Genomic DNA, 23,861 nt, shown 5'->3' with positions numbered 1-23,861 from the left:
TTTATGCCATGTATAATATAACCAGCTTTAAAATCACATCAAAAAATAAATTAGCAGACAGGAATATTGCCTCTATAATGATATACCCTAAGCGCCATGAAAGATTCTTGGAGGCCATTCATCAAATCAAATCCATGGGAAAGGGGGTGAGAGGAATGGACATATACTGCATATATTCTTTGTGCATAAATTAATATCTACCTTGCCTGTATAAACTATTATAGATTATATAGACTTATTGAATGTCATTACATCTCATTTCAGTTCAAGACTCTTTCTATACCCTGACCTCCTGTTGCCCTATTTGGATTACTCTTACTGAACTGTTGGGTTTAAGTTCTTTGAGAGAAGAGGCAATCACATAGCTATTAGTTTTGAATCCTTCCCTGGTAATTACTACAGTGTTTTACACATAGTAAGTGCTTGGGGAATTTTTATGGGATCTAATTCATATTTCCAAATATGACTAAGTAATAACCATCAAACACTAGGCTCCATATGCTGTTTTGCAGTGCCAAATTAACATGCAAGAGGACTGAGTGATAATAATTTGAAGTGCATTTTAGCTAGTTTTTTAATAAATGAAAGGTAAAGGCATGCATATTAAGATCATGTTCCCACAGCCAAAACAATTAGTTTAATCTGGGCTATACCAAGTAATCCTTTGACTTAAAACAATTGCATAAGATTGTCAGTGTAAATAAATGCTTTATTTAATTTAATTTTGAACATGTGTCCTTCTCCTGTACTGGGAAAGTCTAACCTTTGATGATATTTGATTCATATTTTGTTTAAATCCAATCCACAGACTGATTTTAAATAGCCAAATATGTTTTTTTCCCAGAGTAGTGAGATTGAAGAGTATATCCATTCTTTTGCTTGAAGTGGAAACAGATATTGTTGATTTTGTTGAGTGGTTAAAGCTGAAAACTTTACTTGCCTCTAAAGATGAAAGCAAAATTGTTGTCTTCACTATGGGGTTGTTGTTCCCATTTTTATCTCTAATTTTTCTTTTAAGCTTCAGTCCTACATTTCTAGTGGCTTGGTGAGCATCTCTACCTAGATGGCCACCAGCTCCACCAAAAAGGGACATCCAAAAAATGAGCTCTTTTCCTCGCTTCCCCAATATGATTCTCCCAAGACATTTTCTATTACTTGTCCTTACCATCCATTTACAATCAGTCACCAAGTCTTGTTGATTCTACACTGGAAATATCTCTGGTATCTGTCTGTCTACTCCATTCCTCTAGTAACTTCAAAACCTCAAGATTCCTTTACTCCCCACTGGTTTCCTTGACTACTGTACCCTCCTCAAATTGTAACTTGTCAGCAAAATTTATCTCAGTCACTCTTGTCAGATTCATGGTTTTAAAGTGCAACTTGGGTCATATTGTTCTCTAATTAAGATACTTTAAAACTCCCAGACCCTCCTAAAAACTTGATTTGGAATATCCCACCCCCAATGATCTGCATCTACCTTGTATCTAATGTCTCCCACTCTAGCTCTCTTCATACATTAATTAACCTACACTCCATTTAAGGAAAACCATTGGAGGTTTCCAATAAGGTTCTGAGTATCCTTGTTCAAGCTATCAAAATACTCTGCCATTCTATCTTGAAACCCGAAGGTCCTATTTAAATGCCTTACCAAAGAAACTTTTCCCTGTTTTCAAAAATCATAAAATATTTTTATCTATACTACTCTATAACAGGGTGAAAAACGTACCTGCTAGCCCTCAATTGTCTCCTAGTGTCTTTGTTTAGGAGAACACATTGGTGACCTACTTAGGTATAGAAAGCAGAGGCTCCAAGACCTTGTCTTGGAGGGAGACAATGGAGAACAGATTTGAGCCAACCTATCAAAGAAATGAAGGGACATTAGGGGTGGGGGAAAGACTACTGGGAAGAAGAAAATGAAAATGAGGATGTAACATAGCAGAGATCCTGCAGAGAAAGGTGGTCAAAATAATATCTTTAGTTACAGATATTTAGTAATATCTAATGTTAAATTTTAAGTTGTTTACATTGTGGTCTTTTATACAAATAAATCCCTTGGCATGTTTCTTTTTTTTCTTTTTTTTTTTTTTTTTTTTGCTTTTGCATAAATCAAGGAAAGGGATGGCTTGGAGCACACAGAAGGGAACAAGTCTAGACGATGAGACAAATGAGAGGTGAAATTCAGAGAAAGGAGAAACTGGGAGCCAAAAGTGAATGTGAATCCCCAATTCATTGGTAATTACCTTAAATTTGAGAGACAGGGGATGTCCTTGAAATTCCTATCTGGTATGGAATAGAAGCTTGGGTTGAATTTTTCTGAATCTCTGAGGGCAGGGTGGTGTCCCTTGATGCATAGGCAGCATTTTTCATAGCCAATGCACTTCCTGCTTGCATGTGGTTATTCCTGTTTAAGTCTTTTATGGTTCTAGACTGAAGATACTCACCTTTGCAGAATCCACATTTATACCTTCCATAACACTTAGCCAGGCAGCTTTCACATGTAGGCTCCCAATAAATTCCCACTGAATGAATTAATGGGAAACTATAGAGGAAACTTTATGTACATGGAGTCAGGGTCATTAGGTTGCCTTTATGCAAAACTGAGAAGGGTGCCCTTTTGATGCAGACCCAGCCCCATCGGCATTACCTGGTGAACTGTCTAGCTGTACTTAGCCCTGATTCAAGGTGAGTGTTTTGTGAGTGCAACACTGGCTGGAGTTGAGCCATGCTTCTCCATATTCCCTGCCTTGGCTTGTAGCAGGCGTAGGTATAGCCTGTACAGCCTTAGTTGGCCACCCTGCCTAGAGAGAGAGACAAAGAACAATGGAGGAAAGAATAGTTGCCACATGGAGTCTTAAGTGATCTGGCAAATGGGGCTCAGAAAGTGAAAAGCTGCTGATCTGAGAGAAGCAAATGCTAATATGTCCTACCTGTTCAACTTTACTGCTAAAGATTCCAGACAATATCTGCTACTTTGGAAGGCAATGCACGTGTAGTTATTTAGAGTTGGCTTTGAATGACATTAATTTCAATCCACTAGGGCTGTCATCTTTCTTCTTATGCTTTTAGTTGTGGTTACTTTAGATTATAGATTCTTATGAAGCTGAAAATCTGAATTTTGGCAACAAACCCAGATTTGTAATTTATTTCTTGTTTGTTTCTTTTTAAAGATTAAAAGCAGTTCAGTTGCCCACATACAGGCACGCTCTAGGTAAGCCATAAGTCCTTTAGATTCAAAAAATAATTTTTCAAAATTGGTTTTAGATGACTTGTGAAAGCCTTTACAACTAATGAAATGATTCCAAAATATTCAGACATATTCTGAAGTATTCCTAAAGGACTGGGGAGTAAGTCTAACAGATAATCATATCATGATATAAAAGTCTCTTGGATAGCGGTACTGGGTTTCTAGAAATTTTGTCAACATTCTTAAGAATATTAAAATTATCTGAAGAAATTCCCTGTGGACAAATTGAGAGTTACGTTTTCCTAAACAAAGGGAATTTTTTCCAGTAGGAAAAATGGCTCTGGCATTCCATTAAGGAGAGAGTGAACAACATCATCCTACATGTATGGAGTCCCAGATCCCTACCATGAGTAACAGACAATAACAAAGGCTAAACCTTCTGAAGGTGAGTTCTGTGCTTATAGCTATTTCTCAAGGCAGATCTCTGGGGACTCATGGTATAGATTTATGAAGCATACATGGCAAAGGGTGGATCTAACAGGAAATAAAAGAGACCATGAACTGTTAACATATGTGTTTTTGCAGGCCAAAATTCCATTGTGTAGATTTGTATAAAGATAATGAGTATAAAACGGACATTGACATCACCCTCAGATTATGGGCCTCCTAGATGTCAAAGCTGAAAGCTCCCATAATCTTCGAGCAGCATGTTGAATTACTTGTCCCCATCAACTTGCTGACAGAATTTCCTGTTCTTTTGTTTTCAAGAGCCAAGTGCTTCGGGATCCTGATCTAATATGTGGGTTGTCACCTAAATCAGCTTATAAAATATAAAATATATATTTTCTCAATGAGCACATATTTCTCTGCTGGATACTTAATAAACAGCTGAGCATAAAAAAGAGAATTTTTATTGTTACTGACCTCACGGCTTGTCACTAATAGGATTGTAATTTTTTCAAGAAAATAATTTAATGGAGGGGGCTTGTCTATACACTAAATACTTGCAACTCATTAGCATGCTCAAAATCATTCCAAGAGGGGCGCCTGGGACGCTCATTGGGTTAAGCCTCTGCCTTCGGCTCAGGTCATGATCCCAGGGGTCCTGGGATCGAGCCCCACATTGGGCTCTCTGCTCAGCAGGGAGCCTGATTCCTCCTCTCTCTCTGCCTGCCTCTCTGCCTACTTGTGATCTCTCTCTCTGTGAAATAAATAAAATCTTAAAAAAAAAAAATCATTCCAAGGCATTTGTTGTTATGTGATTCAGTTCTTTAGTTCAAATTTTTTGGAACAGGTATTATTTTGTAAATTGTTTACATTCTTCATGGTAGTTCCATGGAAACAATGGGTTTGTATTTTAAATAATTTGGAATGTAAATTATGGAAACACTTGTAAGATATCTACTCTACTGGTCATCCCTGTGGAGGGCCCAAGTGCACAACTGTATATGGCAATCCAAGGCTTATATTCTCCATTAATGAACAAATAATAGCTAACTTAGATTAAAAAAATGACCAAAAGAAAGGCCTGGCACACATAATTATGTTTCTGAACTTCAACTTCTTCCCCTGCTTACTTAAAGGATTTTTTAAGGCTAGGTGAGATAATGTATGTGCCTGTATCTAATATAATTATAAAATACTGCGTAAGTAAATGAAATAAATAAATCTTTAAAAAATTAAAAATAAATTAAAAAAGTGTGTAAGAAGGTAAAGTGATTATTTAACTTTCTAACTTGCTACACATAGAGCACATAGAACATAGAAAATAGAACCCTCTTTCTATAAAGAATAGACTAGCTCTAAAAACAATGTTAAAATTATTTGTCTTTTTAGTGTTCAAACATTTTCTTTTCATTGATTTTTCCATTGTCTTTGTTTCATCATATAATCTCATCAGAGCAAAAGGTTGATTACTTTTTTGAAGTCTTAATATGAATGAAAATTCAAATCTGAGTAAGAAAGTTTATAATTCATCAGGGACAGAGTAAGAAACAAAAATAGCTGAATAAGTGAAAATAGTGAAAACTACAAATAACAGGGAAAGTGGTATTTCATAATCATGCTAATACACTGAATATGATAATTTCATATGGAAAAAGAGAAAAGAGGTTAAAAGGAGAAATTATTGTTGTGCACTTGTCAAATTGCACATATGACTGGCTGACTTGGTATTGGATCCTGTTTATATGAAATGCAAATATCTCAATGACTCATTATAGAAATTACATGACCTTTCCTTCCATTGTATGTTCTGGGTTTGTTCCAAATCCCATGTATTACCTTTTTCTAGGGTGTAAACCATACGGATTTTAAACCTTCAATTGCTTCTTTCTATTGGCCTTATAAGTGAAGTCCTTCTCTCTGTTCTTTTGCCAAAATAACCGTTATCTTAAGCAAATTACTTCCCTAGCAATTCAATCCTGACATCATCATTTTAATCATTATAACGGGTTCTCTCACATTTGTAAGACGATTTTCAATATATGATTCTTACTCTATTTTTAAGAGAATTAAAATACTAACTAATGGGAAGGAACAGAAAAACAAAAAACAAAACAAAACAAAAAAAAGCAAAACAATCCAGAATCATCACCTTTATCATCAATTCTATAGCTCCTGAGATAAAATGTTTCTAAAATTATATCCATCCCACCAATCTAGTTCATTCCTTTCTGAAAATTCACCATTTTCTTCTCAATTATCACTCATAGGCAACAACTACCATGCATTTAGACTATAATTATAGCCAAATATTATTTATTTTCCTCATAATTTTTACAATGTTCAGCACTACTTTTATTCAGACAGTCTTTTTTGTGCTATTCACAAGCACATCACCAGCCGGCAAACGTATTTTTGGCTCTCTTCTAAAAGAGTATAGTGGGGCACCTGGGTGGCTCAGTGGGTTAAAGCCTCTGCCTTTGCCTCAGGTCATGATCCCAGGGTCCTGGGATCGAGTCCCACATCGGGCTCTCTGCTCATAGAGGAGCCTGCTTCCTCCTTTCTCTCTGCCTGCCTCTCTGCCTGCTTGTGATCTGCCTGTCAAATAAATAAATAAAAATCTTTAAAAGAGAGTATAGTATCTCTAGATAGGGATGCACACTGGGGTTGACATTTCAGATTGTTGAAGTGGATCATCAATTAACCTCACTTGCAATGAGTTGAATCATATCATGTTCTATTACTCTGTAACATACTGTGGAAAAAAATCTATTTGATGTGATACAATTTTTCTTTTTTTTCATAAATCATTTAAAAAATTTTTCTCTAGTCTGTTTTCATCTAAGTTATTTAATACTTTGGTGACTTTCATCACACATATAACATTGTGACTAGTAATAATTAGATGGGTAAAATTAACCTAACCACCTATGGATGAAATCTACCCTCTTCACAACATGAAAATTTCATTGAGATATCTTTGCCTTAAAAAAGAGCCTGCTGACAATTAAAACGCTACATTAAGAGTTATAACTGATGATGATTTCAAACACATAGAAGGAAAACTTCTAATGTTGGTGGCAAATTTCCTCAATTCATAATATTGCACTTAAACTCATAGAAAATAATAATGTTTTCCTGCAGTAATATCAAAAGTGTCAACCCACTTCGTTACCATTCAGTACATCTGTTTCTTTAAGTGAAGATGCTGTTTATGTACCTCTTTCACATTTGAGAAATATGTTATTTATTTTATACACTGTCTTCATCTCAACCTTACCACAAAGTTATAAACTAATTATTATTATTATTTTTATTGCATTTTTACATGCAAAAAAAAGAGAGGTTTGAAGAAATCAACTTATATCCTTAATAAGTGGTGTAGCTGAGTCTCAAACTAAGATCTACCTGAATTAAAAACCCAGCATTTTAAAATTTCAAGAAAACCTCTTTCAACTATAAATATATTTTAAAACAATAGCAGGCAGTCTCTTGCTGTAATAGAGATTAGTATATTTAGTATATTTAATATATTTAGTATATTAAATGTTATATTAAAAGTTAAATATTTATTAAAGTTATTAAAGTATATTAAATATACTTAATAGTTAATAAAGTATATTAAATAGTTACATATAAATAGTTAATAAAGTATATTAAATATATATAGTATTATATAATATATATTATATAAATATATAATTTAATATATAAAGTATATTAAATATATAAAAAGTATATTAAAATGTGTGTGTTTGGAGAAACCATTTTGTAAGCACTAACTGCAACAATACCATAAAAACAAAATAATATTTTTAAAAAGATTATTTAAGAGAAAGCACACAAGGGCGTGGGCCTGTGCTGGAGTGGGGGAGGGGCACATGCCCAGGGAAAGAGAATCCCAAGCAGATTCTGTGCTGAGCACAGAGCCCTAAGCAGGGCTAGATCCCAGGACCCTAAAATCATGACCTAAACTGAAATTAGGAGTCAGTTGCTTAAGCAACTGAGCCAGCCACCCAGGCACCCCAATAAAATTTTTATTAAAATGAAATGACTAATTTAACTTTCTAATATAAAAAGTAGCATAGATTTTATACTACAATTAGTAATATTTAGTGAGTTCTGGGTTATAAAATGTGTCTTAAAAAGAGAGATGAAGAGCTGAAATAAATCATTTTCTTAAACATAAATAAATGCAAGGAATATTTTAATAATAAGCTCTGATGTCTACGATTCCTCTCCAGATATATCAGCCTAAAAAATCATTTAGGTTATTTTAAATTTAGGACAAACCGATAAAACTCTATACTATGGAAACTGAAATCTAAATTTATGAACTGTTCTGAAACATACAATAAATTCCTTTGGATGTGGACTTCTAGAAGCACAAGCAAGTGAGCAACAGTAAAAATCCATCTTCCTTCTGACTTCTCAGGCACATTAGGCTAATTTCAGGAATAAATCCAGTCAGTTGGCAACTTAACCTCTTACTCTCATCACAGAAGCCATCTGCAGCCTCGGGTTGAGCAGTTTTTTTTCCCCTTGGTCTCAGTCCTTCTTTTAGTGGTTTTGTATTTATGGTGTCACTTGGAGAATTTATCTATGACAAGAAAGTGCCTCCTCTGAAAAATCATTTGTTTTATGAAAGCTTGGATACAGGGATCATATATTAAATAAAATCTCCTTAATTCTCATAACATAGATTCTTTTTTCTACTGTGGGGTACACTCAGTCACTGATTTGAGGTTTTTTGTATTTTTAGCACTACTGACTCAGGACTTATTTGGGCTTTGGAAATAACTGAAATGTGTTGGATAAAATTTGGTTTTGACCCATTTCATTCTTTTTTTTTTTTTAAGATTTTATTTATTCATTTGACAGAGATTATAAGCAGACAGAGAGGCAGGCAGAGAGAGGAGGAAGCTCCTGCTGAGCAGAGAGCCCGATGCAGGGCCCTGAGATCATGACCCAAGTGGAAGGCAGAGGCTTAACCCCCTGAGCCACCCAGCTGCCTGGACTCATTTTATTCTGACTTTTCTGGCAGGGTCACTTTCTAGAACCCAGTTCAATGGGCTGAAAGACAAAATCTGTCTGTAGAGAGTTGGTTTTCCTTTTTCTCTTGTGTAATCAAAAATGCAAAATTGTAAACATGGGCATGTTTACTTTAAAAAGTTTAGATTTGGAACCTATTTCATTTAGATCTTTAAAAGTAGATAGGAGAATAACTATCTTACATACTGAGAATATACTAAACATAGGTATACATACGTAAATTATTGCTGATAAATACTATTCTGTGGCAGAAATGGATGACTAGATGGTTTAGTCAGTGTAAGAAAGTTGTATCTCTTATGCTTTTCTGAAAAATTACAACTTATTTTGAAATAGATTCTCATACTTAATCAACCTTTAATAAATCATTGAGTAACTATGACCAGTATAGATTGGTTAATATATATTGATTGTCATGGCAAATAGCAGTGACAGGTAACATTCCTGTAAAGTTTATTATGGGCCTGGCTCTGTTCTAAGCATTTGGTTTATTTAAATCATTTAATCTTCTACTCATTCTAAATGCAGCATGGTTGAGCAACTTGCTCAAAAGTATACAGGTGTTAAGTGATGAAACTGGGATGGATCTAACAGAGGGTTTCCAGAGTCCCAAAACTATCGTGTTTAAAATACCATTAAAAAATAGCTATTAGAGGTTATGCATGCTGTGATTAAATTTCCTATTTTTAAACAATATATAACTTGAGGTTAATTAAGTTATTGAATACTTAGTTAAAATAAAATACTGGCTAGCACATAAGGTTCACGTACACCTGGTTAAAGCAAACTCACATGAAAATATCAGCTAGGAAACAAAATCATTTTATTCCATTAGCAAAAGTCTTACTTTATTCTATTGTTCACAGTATTTGTTTGCTCTGCTTTGTTTCTACACATATTAACTATAAAGAAACATTGTTATGGTGGTTGACTTGAAATATAAAACCTCTGTTAATGTTTTGAGTATGTTGGTAAGGGCTTGGGAGGATCTTTGCAGTTCAGTTACATAAGGATCAGTCTGCAGGATTATCACCCTTTAAAGTGAGGTCTGCAATTAAACTAAATTTTCAACATGGGCTAAGGACAGAACTGTTTTTCATTTTGCTTTAGTTGTATAACTTTTAACTTTCTACAAACCCCCCAAATGTGATCCAAACATTATTGTTTTTTGAAAATTGATATCCAGACTTTGATTTCATTTTCAATTTAAACAAATGCTATTCTTTAATTTATGAAGGTTACATAGAATCACTGCAGAAGAGTCAATAAAAGAGCAAACAAAACTACCTATAACCCAAATCAAGAGATAACAGCTGGTTTGATTTTATATAATTTTTTCCTATATTTAAAATAGATATGTACATGTATTCTGTAAGTATATATACCTATCCACTTTTTTCTTAGTTGTATAATATGTCATAAATCATTTAGTATTCTCATTTTTCATTAAATATTACATCCTAAAAAAACTACCCAAGCTGTTGATTTAAAAGAAGTATGTAGCTATATGTTATTCCTTCATATGATTTGGTAATGTTTAGCATTTTGATGCATGCTGACATTTAGCCTTTATAAATAATTATGGTGAAGAACATAAATTTTGTAAAATATTCTAAAATCATATACTTTCTAATTAGACTAGAAGGCTAGCGTGGGAGGTCCAGATGTACGTGTACTAGTGTTTCTGAAGTTCTCCTAAACGAACACTAAATAATTTCCTTCCCACTAGCAGTGGGAGTGCCCATTTCAAGGCACTCTCGCTCTCACTGAAATTTGTTCTTTTTCATTCATCACTACTTGCTACTTGAAAATGACATATTAGGGGCACCTGGGTGGCTCAGTTGGTTAAATGTCTGCATTTGGCTCAGGTCATGATCCCAAGGTCCTGGGATCAAGTCCCACAGCAGGCTCCTTGCTCAGCGAGGAGCCTACTTCTCCTTCTCCTTCTGCCTGCTATTCTCTCCATGCTTATGCTTGCTCTCTCTCTCTCTCTGACCAATAAATAAATAAATAAATAAATAAATAAATAAAGAATGAATGAAAATGCCATATTACTTTAAAAATTGTCTGTTTCTGAGGACTAGAGAGGCAAATATTTGTGTATGTGTATTAGGTATTAACATTTACCTTCCTCTAAGTTTTGAACTTTCTAGCTTATGTTTGTTTTTGGCAATCCAAAAAATAGTGAACCCATTTCTCTTAGAAAAAGAAGACACTGGTGAAATTCATCTTAGAACCTTTCTAAAAATTACTTGAGCATCAAGCTTATTCCACATTTACATAGGACAACCAAGGGAAAGATCTTTGTTATTAGTGGCATTAGGTTTCTGCTGATGTTTCACCAGGTGTGACATAACTGGCTCTAGCTGAAGGTGGACACTATGTGTGTGTGGGTATATCTGGTGGGCAGGGGAGGACAGTGGACCTCCATAAATTGTCTTCTCCTAAGTAGAAGTTAATAGTTTGGATCTATTAACAGCACCCTTGAACAGGAATATTTCTAGCTGGAATGCACATTTTAGTTAATTTGCACAACGTTTCTGACTCTGGTGCAGTTATATTTTAGCTTTTCTCATTTTAGTAGTTTAGATTAGGGGACAAAAGTATGAAATATGGCAGTAATCATTTATAGAAAAGAGAAAGGAAGGGTGTTGTGTTTGTGTATGTGTTACTTGATCACCTAACGTCTGCCAGATACAATTGTAAAATGCTAGTGTGTTAGTGTGTATGTGGGTCTTTGTGTATGCATGTGTCCACTTGCACTAGTGGTTTAGAATTGAGATGACACACATAATAAGGTGATTATAGTATTGTATTTGAAATACATAGTGTTTGGTAAAAATAGGTAAACTTGTATGGGATAGGCTCATGTACGTAATGGCTTATGAGAACAGTATTTGGGAGACATGACAGATAGGATTCTGAAGTACAGAAAAGTTTGGCTAATGGGCTGGCAGTGGGAAAAGTTAGAAAAAGGGGCTGGAAGAGACATTTTTTTAAAGAAAGAAATGATAATATTTTGAGGAAAATAAATAGTAGAGAAGCAGGAGGATGAATCAAAAGAATCACCAAATCAGCCTTTAAGAATGATGCTGATGTTACTCAAGAGAAAGGAGATGAGAGAAAGAAGTGATTTGTAGAAGAGAAGAAATTTTATATTGCTGTGCTGAGAGAGGCAGAGGAAGAGAGAGAATCTTAAGAGGCACCATGCCCAGCACCTGATGCAGGGGTTCGATATCAGGATTCTGAGATCATGAAATGAGCCAAAATCAAGAGTCATATGCTTAACAGACTGAGCCACCCAGGCACCGCTTAAAGTAACATTTGGAAATGAACTACAATAAAACCATATTAATTTAGACCTCATTCAAAATTTGGGGTAATAGAGACAAGTTTAGTCTTGTCTTTTTCCCATTATTTATGAAGCAAGTATTTGTTAAGCAAATTTAACTGTGCAAAAATATTCAAGAGGATATCCTCAAGTACTTCCATTCACATTGAGTATAAATATACATAGGAAATCCTTGACCAAATTCATTGAGATCCACTGAGAAAGAAAAGATAGTGAAACAATACAGAAGCAATAGGACAGCTTAGAAATAGCCCATGCTAAGTGATCCTGTGTCAATACACAGAATATGTTGGGATGCTGGTTTCAGATCCTGTGCCTCCACTTAAAGCCTGAAGAATAACTCGCAGAATTTATTATCAATAGTGTCCGTAATATAGCCTGGCATATAGTAAGTACTCAGTAAATATTTGAATGAATGAATACTGCATAGGGTTTAATTTTTCCTCATTTTTTAAAAAGATTTTATTTATTTATTTGAGAGAGAGACAGTGAGAGAGAGCATGAGCAAGGAGAAAGTCAAAGGGAGAAGCAGACTCCCCATGGAGCTGAGAGCCCGATGCGGGACTCGATCCCGGGACTCCGGGATCATGACCTGAGCCGAAGGCAGTCGTCCAACCAACTGAGCCACCCAGGGGTCCCAATTTTTCCTCATTTTAGTCTATAACACCCATCAAGCACTTTCTGTGCCCAAGACACTTTCAGTCTTGTGTGAAGAACTGCCTCAAGTCTGCACATTTCTGGTTCATATGTGTGGAGTAAGATGTAAAACACGGGCAAACAGAGGCTCACATTATTCTATAAAATTGACTGGGGATACTATTTTCTTTCTAACTGAAAAGCTTTGAGTACACATTAGTTGTGAGCAGTATGCTTGTTAGAGTAATTTTAATTAAGATAATTTTGCCCTGTCCATCAGATTAATGGAATTTTAAAATAGCTAATAACCTATTTGCTAGTTCACAATAAAGATTTTGGAAACCTGCCTATATACCTTCATTCAGAGAAATATTTAATTACATATGTCCCTCAAATTACTTCTAAAGAAACAGTTGTTAGGTAGGTCTGAACACTAAATTTTAAGGTTATTTTCATTAATTTTTTTTTTTTTTACAATAGTAATCAAGGCTTATGATGCTCTGAATGGTAGGATAAAGCCATAAATAATGTTTTGGAAATGGTTTGGAAGAGAGTGGGGGTGGTAAGTTTACAGCTCAAATATTTCTACATTCCTCATTTACCTTCTTCTAATGAATAGTGTTCGGTTTGGGGGCTTAAACAAGGAATCGGAGTCTGATGGTACTGTTATGACATATAAATTTGCTGGTGGAAATAACTCTAACCCAGAATGGAAATAGAAAGAAATATTCTGAAATGCCAGGTGTCAGCATATCAAACTGTAATAATGGCAACTAAAATTGACAAAGCACCCTCCTTTCTAAAAAGAGACTTTTTCACACTGGTTTTCCACACTTTTACTTGCTAACTTGTCTATAATTTATATTACAGTACTGAAATAAGGGGTGTGATAAACATTTGTTAAGAGTTCATTTTAGACTCTCCTAGGGAAGCTGGAAATGATGGGGGTTGGGGAGGGTTAATTAGCATTTGAAGTATACTAATTGGGAATATTCCCAGCAGGGTAGTTCCCCAGAAGCCCTCACTCTAGAAAGGATGCTACTATTAGACTTTCAGCTATTTTTACCTGATCAGCATTAGAGGTTTGGTGACTTAACACAAAAGTCGTGTTCACAATAACACAATAACACAAAAGTCATGTTCACAAAAGTCGTGGCAACATGCTTGGTTTTCAAGATAGCTGAATTGCCAGATATATTATGTAGCTACTCCTAGTTTAAGAGCTTTCACCTTTCAGAATATGGTCCTTTAATTTAAGATTCTGATCTGTTCTTTTGTTTAAATATTTATTGGAAGATTTTGTTACCCAGTTCTGACTAGAAAGTTAAAAAAATTATGCCATGCCTCAAAGGAAATTTTATCACAAGATTCTGTGGGAGAATTAAGAAGGATATTTGGGACTTTTCCAAGAGTATAGGTTGTACGGTCTTTTTGATGCCTGCATTTCTGTGAATGAGTGTTGATAGGGTTGGTTGTGGTCTTTAATGTTCTTTCACTTAACACCCCTTTTGGTATTGAGGTTATGAGAGGGGGGTAAAAAGATTATAGAAGACAAGACATATATTCTAGTTTTCCCACAACTGAAGGAAGTTCCTGACTGGCTATGAAAGATGAGTATAAGTGACTAAATCATCTCATATAATCTTGTTCCAGTAATCACACAGAGGAAGAGAATAATGTTTCATGACCTACATGAATGCACAGAAAGGCATGTATTCAGTTTCACAGGTGTGGAGCCAGACCCCATGCTCGATTTGGAGAATGTGGCTGCTGAGTTAGAATCTCTGTCAACTCCTTACAAGCTGTGTAATTCAGGACAAGATGGATAACTTTTCCATGTTTCCATTTCCTCATCTGTAAAATGGGTTTAATAGTAATATCTGCCTTATAGTGTTCTTTTGGAGAGTAAACACATTAATATATATGGAGAATTTGTAGCATCTGGTAAAAGAAAGGATACAGCAAATTTTGGCTATTATTACAAAATGCAAACATGAAGACTGAGCTGTGTACTCTCCTTAGGGTGTTTTCCCTATTAACTATTCCGTTGAAAATTTGTTAGTTTTTACTTCCTAATCTGTATATAATATATGCACAGTCTAAGCCATACTGACCAAATAATCAAATGGCTAATATAATACAATGATTTACTTGAATTAAAATTTTCCTAAAAACTTCAGGGAAAAGTCAGTTGAGATGGTTTTATTTTCCTACTTCTATAGAAGAAAATTTCATATTGTTTGGAATTTATTTCAGCTCTGTTCATCAAATCTAAAAGTCTTATTGCTCTACTTTATTTCATACAAGCACTGATGAAGGAAGAGTTTCTTAGACTTTTCAGCAAAGAAATTTTTTATTTATTTATCAAGTGTTTAAATGCTTACTATATCTGTAACATTCTAGGAAACTAAGGAGGTAGAACACAGTTTATTTACAGTAACTAGCAGGAGAGACACAAATAAGATCATGAACAAATGAAAATTGCAATTGATGTAATAGTGATGATACCTGCTAAAGGCATGACATCATGGCATCCCAGTAAATTTTATGGACGTGCACTGCATTGGTACATGTGGAAAAATTCAAGGAGATTTATTCACAAAGTAGGACCTGAGCAACATTGAAGAACGTATAGGGGATAAGATGGGAAGGGGAAGTTCAATGAACCCTGTTCTAGGGTCCTGGGATCAGGCCCTGCCTCCAGCTTCCTGCTCAGGAGGGAGTTGGCTTCTCCCTCTATCCCTACACATGCTCATGCTCTCTCTCTCTATCTCTCAAATAAATAAATAAATAAATAAATAAATAAAACTTTTAAAAAATATATGCCCTCCCAGGAAGTCCACCAAGTAGGGGTATATTTGGAAGCCATAACAAAATCAGCTTCTCACAATGCAATGTGATTTAGTCAGTTTTTAAAAGACAGCTCTTTTAACAATACCAACAAAAGTGCTAGGCAGGCAATAGATGTCAATGAAGACAGGCTTCTTTGATTCATTTTATTTAATCAAAGGATTTTTGTTTTTTAATCCAACAGGTCACTAAATTCAATGGAACAATTACGCAAATAAAGAAAGGGATTGGAGAGGAAGTAATTTGAGAAGATAGAGTAATTCAGTGGATAAAGAGTTTCACTGGGGTATCAGATCTGGGGATTCAAGTCAAGGGGAATGTAGTGGAGGTGTACCATTCACTAAAAAACCAGGAAAAGGATTTTGGCAATAACAAGAGATCTAGACAAATATCGAAGACAAATGCCATTAGTTTTTTTGTTTTGTTTTGTTTTTGTTTTTGTTTTTGTTTTCGATACTTAGAGATCTCATGAGAAAAGACAAGGTGAAAAGGATGAACAGGAAAGAGTGAGGGATAAGTGTTGGGTAATACTGAGAGATAAATTTAAAAAGGTAGCACTGGACTGTTTCAGACTCTGGAGCAGCAAGCTAAAGAATGTGGTTTTTATCTTATGCGCAATAGAAAATGCCCTTGGTTGCTCTACTTGTATTCCGCAGCATGCAATTAAGCTAAAGGGAACACCCTGCAATTATTCTGCAGTGTTGGGGGAAGATGGTGGTGGTGGTGTAATTTTTGAATCTCCAGATCTGCCCTCCTACTGTCCCTACTATAATTAGTTAAGCAATTGAAAGAACCTCTAACTCCAACTAACAGACATAGGAGACATGAGGGTACAGAAACATCTTTAACAAAACCACAAGGATGTATAAGAGAAATTTTATGTGGAGATATATAATATTCTTCAATAAATGTATGGCATTTCAAAAGAGAGAGGAAACTTAAGAGACTTAACAGACATAACAACCAAATCCAAAGTCTCAGGAAAATTTGAACATGGTACTGGGTATTAGATAATATTACACCATTATGCTATTTTATGAGGTGTGACAAAGGCATCATGTTATCTTAAAAATCCTTATCCATTAGAGATATATGAAGATGTATTTATAAGTGAAATGTTATAATGTCTAGGATGTACTATAAAGGGATAATGTTCTTCCTTACACTCATATTGGGGATAAGAAAAAAAAAGATATTGGCAATATATTGATAACCATGAAATTTCCTATTAAGATTCTGATTTTCATTGTTCATTCTTCTTATGGGGTATTTGAAAATTTCTGTGGTGAATCAAGCTATTGTTCAACTTAACACATGACATATGAAGCTTTTATAGAACTCAGCAATTTGGCACCTCTGCTTAACCCCTTGGGTGAGCATTATTCAAGAGAGTGTTACCATATCATTTAATAACCAGAACATTCACATCTACAGAGAGTTAAAAAATCTTATTTCTCTAATGTAGAAGGTGCCCTTGACTTCCCTTTTCTTACAAAAGAATCAGAACAGAGCTAATTCACAGAAGCTTCAGGTTTTTGCAGTGATACATACTGGTTCCTAAAAATTCTCTTTAGGATGCATAACACTAGTTTATATTTTACAATGCTGTGAAGTATAAAAGGCTATTTTCATGAGCTGAGAGAGCAAACTGAGACAACGTGACATTATAGAGTGGCCTTGAAAAGGAAAATCTATTTCTTCTATTAAACATGTATTTCTAGACCTAGATTCAATACCTTTGTCCTGGTTAATAAATGATCACAATAAGTTACCAGGACATACCTCTCAGAATGGCTAAAATTAAATAACAAACAACAACAACAAAACAACAGACAATGCCAACTGCTGGTGAAGATACTGAAAAAACTAGGACTGTCAAGCATTGCTGATAGAATTTAAGAATGTAGCCACTTTGGAAAATGGTTGGCAACTTTTTAATAGCCAACATACAGTTAATATACAGTTAATATTTCACTCCTAGCACATCTAATTTTTTACCCAAGAGAAAATAAACTTAAGTTTATTAAAGCTGCTACACTAGTTGAAAAACTAGTGTAGCAGCTTTAATTCATAATCACCCAAGCTGACAACAACACAGAAGAGTTTCTGCTGATGAATGGATAAACGAACTGGATACATCTATACCTGCAATACTACTTACTTAAAACCAAAAACAAACTACTGATACACAGAACAAAAGGGTTAGATCTCAAATGTATCGTACTAAGTGAAAGAAGCCAGGCACAAAGGCTACATATTGTATGGTTGCATTGATATGACATTTTAAAAGAGGTAACAAAACCAAAGCAGTTGTGGCCAGGAGATAAAGGTGCGGGGAGGCCAAAGCACAAAGAGCCACAAGGGAATTTGGAGCAGGGATGGACTTGTTTTATACATTGGCGGAGGTAGTAGCTGCATGACTGTATATGCCAAGGCTCAAAATGTACACTGAAAAAGGGTGGATATTACACATGTAACTTATACATCTATAAACCTGACCAAAAATTAAAACAAAAACAAAACAAAACAAAACCTCTCAGAGTCCTTTCTTAGTTTCTTGCACCAATTCTCATTTTTATCTTTATTTCCTAATTTGTGAAAAATTTGAAAGGCCATAACATTCTATCATTTGGATAAACTGTCACTGATATAACAATTCTATTTGATGATATTATTTAAGAAAAGTAGTCCTGCTAACATCCAAGTTCCCGTAAAGGTCTTTAACTAGGTAAATCCAAAATAACAATATCATTATTGTTTGACCTCGTTAACATAAATTCTCTCTTTTGCAAAGTCATTTTCATGTACAATATGGGGAATTCCTGATGAAGATGAGCAAGGAGGGGTTGATAGAGGAGACACAGAAATGTAAAAATATAAACACATAAATGAGAGTCTTCCTTTCTTCCTTTCTTTCTTTTTAATATTTTATTTATTTATTTATTTGACAGGGAGAGAGATCACAGGTAGGCAGAGAGGCAGGCAGAGAGAGAGTGGGAAGCAGGTTCCTTGCTGATCAGAGAGCCCAGTTCCAGGGCTTGATCCCAGGACCCTGGGATCAGTATCTGAGCCAAAGGCAGAGGCTTAGCTCACTGAGCCACTCAGGCACCACTAAATGCAGTCTTATCATAGTTCATCTCAAGGTGCTTGTGTCAACTTCTCTTTATGAAGCTTCAGCCTATTAACCTTCTTTAAAAAAAAAATCTGCCTTTGCTAGGGACCTGTACAACTAGCAGGAACATTTCTTTATTAAGACTCTCTGTGTCTAAGCATTTTTAATGACCCCCATTGCCATGGTACCATCTGGACACCTGACATTTTAAAAACAAACATTTCAGCATAATTGATGAATTCTACCTTAGATGGCTATTATGCAGGTCTGACTGCTAAACATACAGGCAGCCCTCATTCCACCAAATTACACCTTGCTAAGCAGAAGTATCACATTGGGCATATTAGCATGGGTGTATTGTACAGGAAGCTTAACCCTTTATAATATTATGAATGATGGTCTCACCAAAACCAAACCGTGCAAAATAACCTCCTGGATTTTGGCCAGCAGCATAATCACAATGGAGAGGTCACTGGGAGATGCCCATATTGAGATGAGCCCTTATTTACCTGAACAAACAGCCCTAGCAAAGAATGCTCAGCTAACAAATGGCTCATCCAAAGACCAATCCGTTATTTGCTTTCCAGACCAGAGGGTATACCTTTGCCAATAGCCCCTTAAACTACTGCAAGTGGTGGAAAAGGTGGGGGAAGTAACATTTAAGTGCACCTGTTACTTATGAAGCACTGTTCATGCATGCGTCCATTCATTCAACATAATGTATTATGTATATGTAATACTTTCAACAGAAACATTTTATGTAGAACTTTATGCAAAGTACTATTCTAGGTCCTACAGATAGAGCAATAAGCAAAAGAGACAATATCCCTACATTTTGGAACTGAAGTTCCACTGGGAGCCTTTAGACCATCTCTGAATTTGAGAGTTAAATCCCTCTTTCACATATCAAGAAACGAGACTGAGAAAGACTGATTCATACAAAGGTACTAGTAGGTCATAGAAATGGCATTAGAATCTAGGACTCCAATATAACACTTTCATTGCACAATCAGGAAATTTGCTCTAGATGAGAATCTCCTGCCTTGTTTACTCCAGGCACCCTGAGGAAATTGGGACTGAAAGCCCTCTCTGGATTCAATATTTAAGCTCTGAATCAGGGTTTAAACATTAGAGATTTAGGAGAAGTTAGGGGAACCCAGGGCTCATAGCTGCCATCAACTTAATTTAAGCTTGTTTAGGATTTTGATAGGTTTTTGGAATACCATTTTGAACTACACTGCTGTGGTGGGAAAAACACATTCAGAGTTCTAACAGAATGATTCACAAATCAACTTTTGGAGTCTATCAATCTGCTACCTCTGATTTCTAACCCCCTGGTTTCTAAAATCCATGCTAGCTTCCCGCTCACATCATCCTGAATAAAAATAGAAACTCAGCCCATTTCTTTTTCTTTTATCCTTTTTATTCTTTTCAGAATTATTCTCTTCCAATGACTTCTGTCCACTTGACTTCTGCATGCAGTAATTGTTTTTTATCACTAACATCCTGTGTGTGTGTTGGAAAGAGGGGGAGGGCAAAAACTTTTATATCACAATGTTCTGGAATTTTAATCAAATTACTCTGTCACAGCTAAAGTTTTTCCTTTGCTTAACAATGGTTACTAACAAAGTTGAAGTCATAAAATCTCATAGTATATTATATAGAAGGATAACATATATATATATCTATCTCCTCTTCAAATGAACAAAGAAATAGTAAGGCAAAGAAACAAAATTTTTAATATAAAAAGGTATCACAAAATTTTTCAGAAAATCATATTTGTGGATTTTAATATAAATGAGACACAAGTATATTAAAAATTGCCATGTATAAATTAACATATTGAAAATAATTTTAAAAAATAATTAAAAAAGCCAAGTAATGATCAAGTTGTTAATTAGCTCATTGTATTGACTGATTTGCAGAAGCAAAATTCAAAGGGTGGCTACATTAATAACAGTGAAAAATAAAATTAATTTTCCTATTATATAAACTTTTTTTTGCCATCTTTGGAAGTTATGGCTGGTCTTTATAATTAATTATATGCGTATAAAGGCAGAGAATTTATAGTACAGAGGTATACCTTTACAGAAAGAATTTTCCACATCAGAAATCAGGTCCTTTATGACGTCCACTTTATCACTATTGATATTTTACATATAATAAGAATTCTTTTTTTCTAATCTCAACAATTTATTTGTTGGCCTGAAAACAGGATTGCTTCTGCTTATTTCTTTGTGCCCAAATCCATGTCTTTGCAATCTGGTTGATACCCCACAGCCTCTAGGACTTGAGGAAGATGCTTTTTCTCAACAGGCTCTTTTCAAGACACTGGGTCTTTGCCTGCCTGCACCCCATTAAGAAAGAGTCACCCGGATGAACTATCTGCCCATACAGTTTCCTTGTGCTACCTCCCTCCCTCTTTAGAGTTCCAATGTTACTTTCAGTCATATGTTGGATCCTAATCTCACTGGCTTACAAAAGTTCAGGAATTTTGTGAGTGGAGCCATCGCTGGAAATAAGCCGTAGTAAAACTATTTAAATCAAAGAAATGGTCAAATGCTTTTCACCTCAAGAGAACTAGTTGTTGAACACACCACTGGGTCATAGTGGCTTTCAGAACACATTAGATAACTTTGTTTGGACCTCCTGACAACGAACTATCATTGAAATATTTATTTTGTATCACATTCTACCGGATCTTTCCCCAGTACTTTGAACTTACATTACCTTAAAGTGACTACCTGACCTCAGTAAGGCAGTGTGGTTACAGATTCTAGTTCCTTCTGTTTTCTTCTTGTTATTCTATGAGCAACCGAAACATGAGACAGCGACCTTCTGAACAGTCTGAACAGTTTGTGCCTTGCACCTGGGCCTGTCCTTCTGTAACCCAAAGCCTCCCTCTGCTGGCCCCAACAATTAAAATACATCTCTTAGTATTTTTGGCCTCTAAAGTCTAAAGTGTGGTAAAAGACTTAAAACAAACAAACAAACAAACAAACCTATACTGTTGGTTTGGGGAAACACACACTTCAAAGTATGTAAGCTAAGGCAGGACTAGTCCTGTGGTAGTGATCATCAACAGCATCCAAGTCTTCTTCTGCGCAGTATCAGGTAACCAGTCACCCACTCACATCTATGATTATGGGCATTTTTAGCTATGGATAGTAAAATAGGGATGACATGCTGAGCTTTGATATCAGCATTAGCAAGAGGGTTGACTAAATTCTTGCTTCTTCAAATTATATTTCTTTATCCAGGTCTCCTTAACTAACATGTGTTTTTTAACTGGCCTGTGATAGCTGATAAGAGCCCTTTCCCCTCTTGGATGAGTATTAAAGATCTATCTCTAGTAAAATAAAAAAAAAAAAAAACAATCATAATCTCTGAATGCCTGATCACATAACAACCTGTAGAGACATGGCAACTCAGCAGTAAATTCTTCAGGTGACTGTGTTCCTTTCAAGCAAGCTATCATCCACTTACTGACCTAACAGCCACTGAACCCTTAAACAGGCCCGATCCCTGAAATGGTCCCTCTCACCACAAAGCCTTTGTTGTACTGCAGAGACCAATATTGAAAAAAGGGCACTTTATGTTTCTCCTTTAGATCAATTTTTGTGTTCTTATGGAGATTCACCTCCTCTAGTCCACAGTTTTTTTTTTTTTTTTAATAATTTAAGGTAAAATGCTAATGCCAATCCAAATCCCAAATTATTAAATAGCTTGATATTCAATATTATTCTTAACTGTATAATCTATAATTTAGGAAGCACCTGAACTATCTTACTCCATTTTAAAGTTTAATAATATGCCACAAAAAACTTAAAAATATCTAGGCTATACATGAAATGTTTTTTAAAAATATCATATATAATAAAAAATTTATATCGTTATTTTCCTCCTATCTTTCAAGCATCTCAACATGTTTCTTGCAGGAGATATTTAACCATAGCAATGTTAAATCACCTATCTGTGTTCTAAACACCCTGGAATTCCAAACTTTTGGCACATAACCATCTGTGGCCGTTCTCTTACTTGGCTCTGGTAGACAGGATGATCAAAATCCGGGATGACTGCATCCCATATAATTCTTCCCAAATGTTTCCCTTCCTGACATTCTTTAGCCATATGGATAAATTCCCATATTTAAAAGGTGAAAAAGTGCCAAGGAGAAAAGAAATTTATGTTTGGATGATATAACCACAATGCAAATTAGGGAAAGAAGGCAAAACTGTCCATGTACAAGAGGTAGGATTGAAAACCAAACCTCCCCTCGAACCCATAAAACTCATCTCTTGATGGAGCAAGAAGAGAGGAACAAGTTAATGAAATTACTCTTTCTGAGTAAGTGCACTGAACTGAGCCATAGCTCAGATTCAAAACACGTGTGTACACACAAAAAAATTTGGCTTATTTCAATGCACATTTTATTCAATTGAACAAGGCACGGAAAAGCCAAAAATGAGCTAATTTTCAGTGCCGTTTGCATTATCTGCCAGGTGTTGAACCCATTACAGACCATAGCATCATTTGCTGGAATCACTCTTTCCTTCATTAGTTATACTCTCTTTATGCCCTCTAGTGCACATATTTTGAGTAGACCTCTAGGAGGAAAGATCCAAATGGTCTTGTTAGGGCTGCAGTTTGTTTCCATTGGTTGAAATGTCAGTAAGTTCAACCAACTAGGGAACCTGAATAATAAGCCAGCCAACATTATGTATTTACTGTTTTCAATCGGCTTAGTTCATTACTAGACTTTTTAAATGATACAGAGGAAACAGAAAACTTCGTGGGAGTCCCAATTTCCTTCCCTATAAAATAGGGATAAAACAAAACTGCTCTACCTGGCCATTGTGAAAATGAGAAATAACGTATAACTGAATGTAGCATGGCTACTGGCACAGAGTAGGTGCCTCATGACTAATATCCTTATTGATGATAGTGAATGCATAATTTTCATCTGAGAGAGAGGGACATCATGTCTGAAACAACTGATGAATAAAACAAAGAGGTATGAAATTAATCTGTAACCATGAGTGAGCCACTCAGCACTAATAGATTACTTAAAGAGGTAACTGCAATTTGACTTCCCAGATCCTTTTGGTAAAAAGGCATTCTATAAAAAGCTAAGTATGAGAAAGAATAGTAGACAATTTCTGCTGCTCTCAGCGGTAGAGGATGATGGGATTGTTCCCAAGGGTACCATTTAATAAAGTTCACTTTATTAT

This window comes from Mustela nigripes, chromosome 9, assembly GCF_022355385.1.
Source record: "Mustela nigripes isolate SB6536 chromosome 9, MUSNIG.SB6536, whole genome shotgun sequence".
In the NCBI taxonomy this organism is placed as follows: Eukaryota; Metazoa; Chordata; class Mammalia; order Carnivora; family Mustelidae; genus Mustela; species Mustela nigripes.
The sequence above is the reverse complement of the archived record's forward strand: the minus strand, read 5'-3'. Positions refer to the sequence as shown.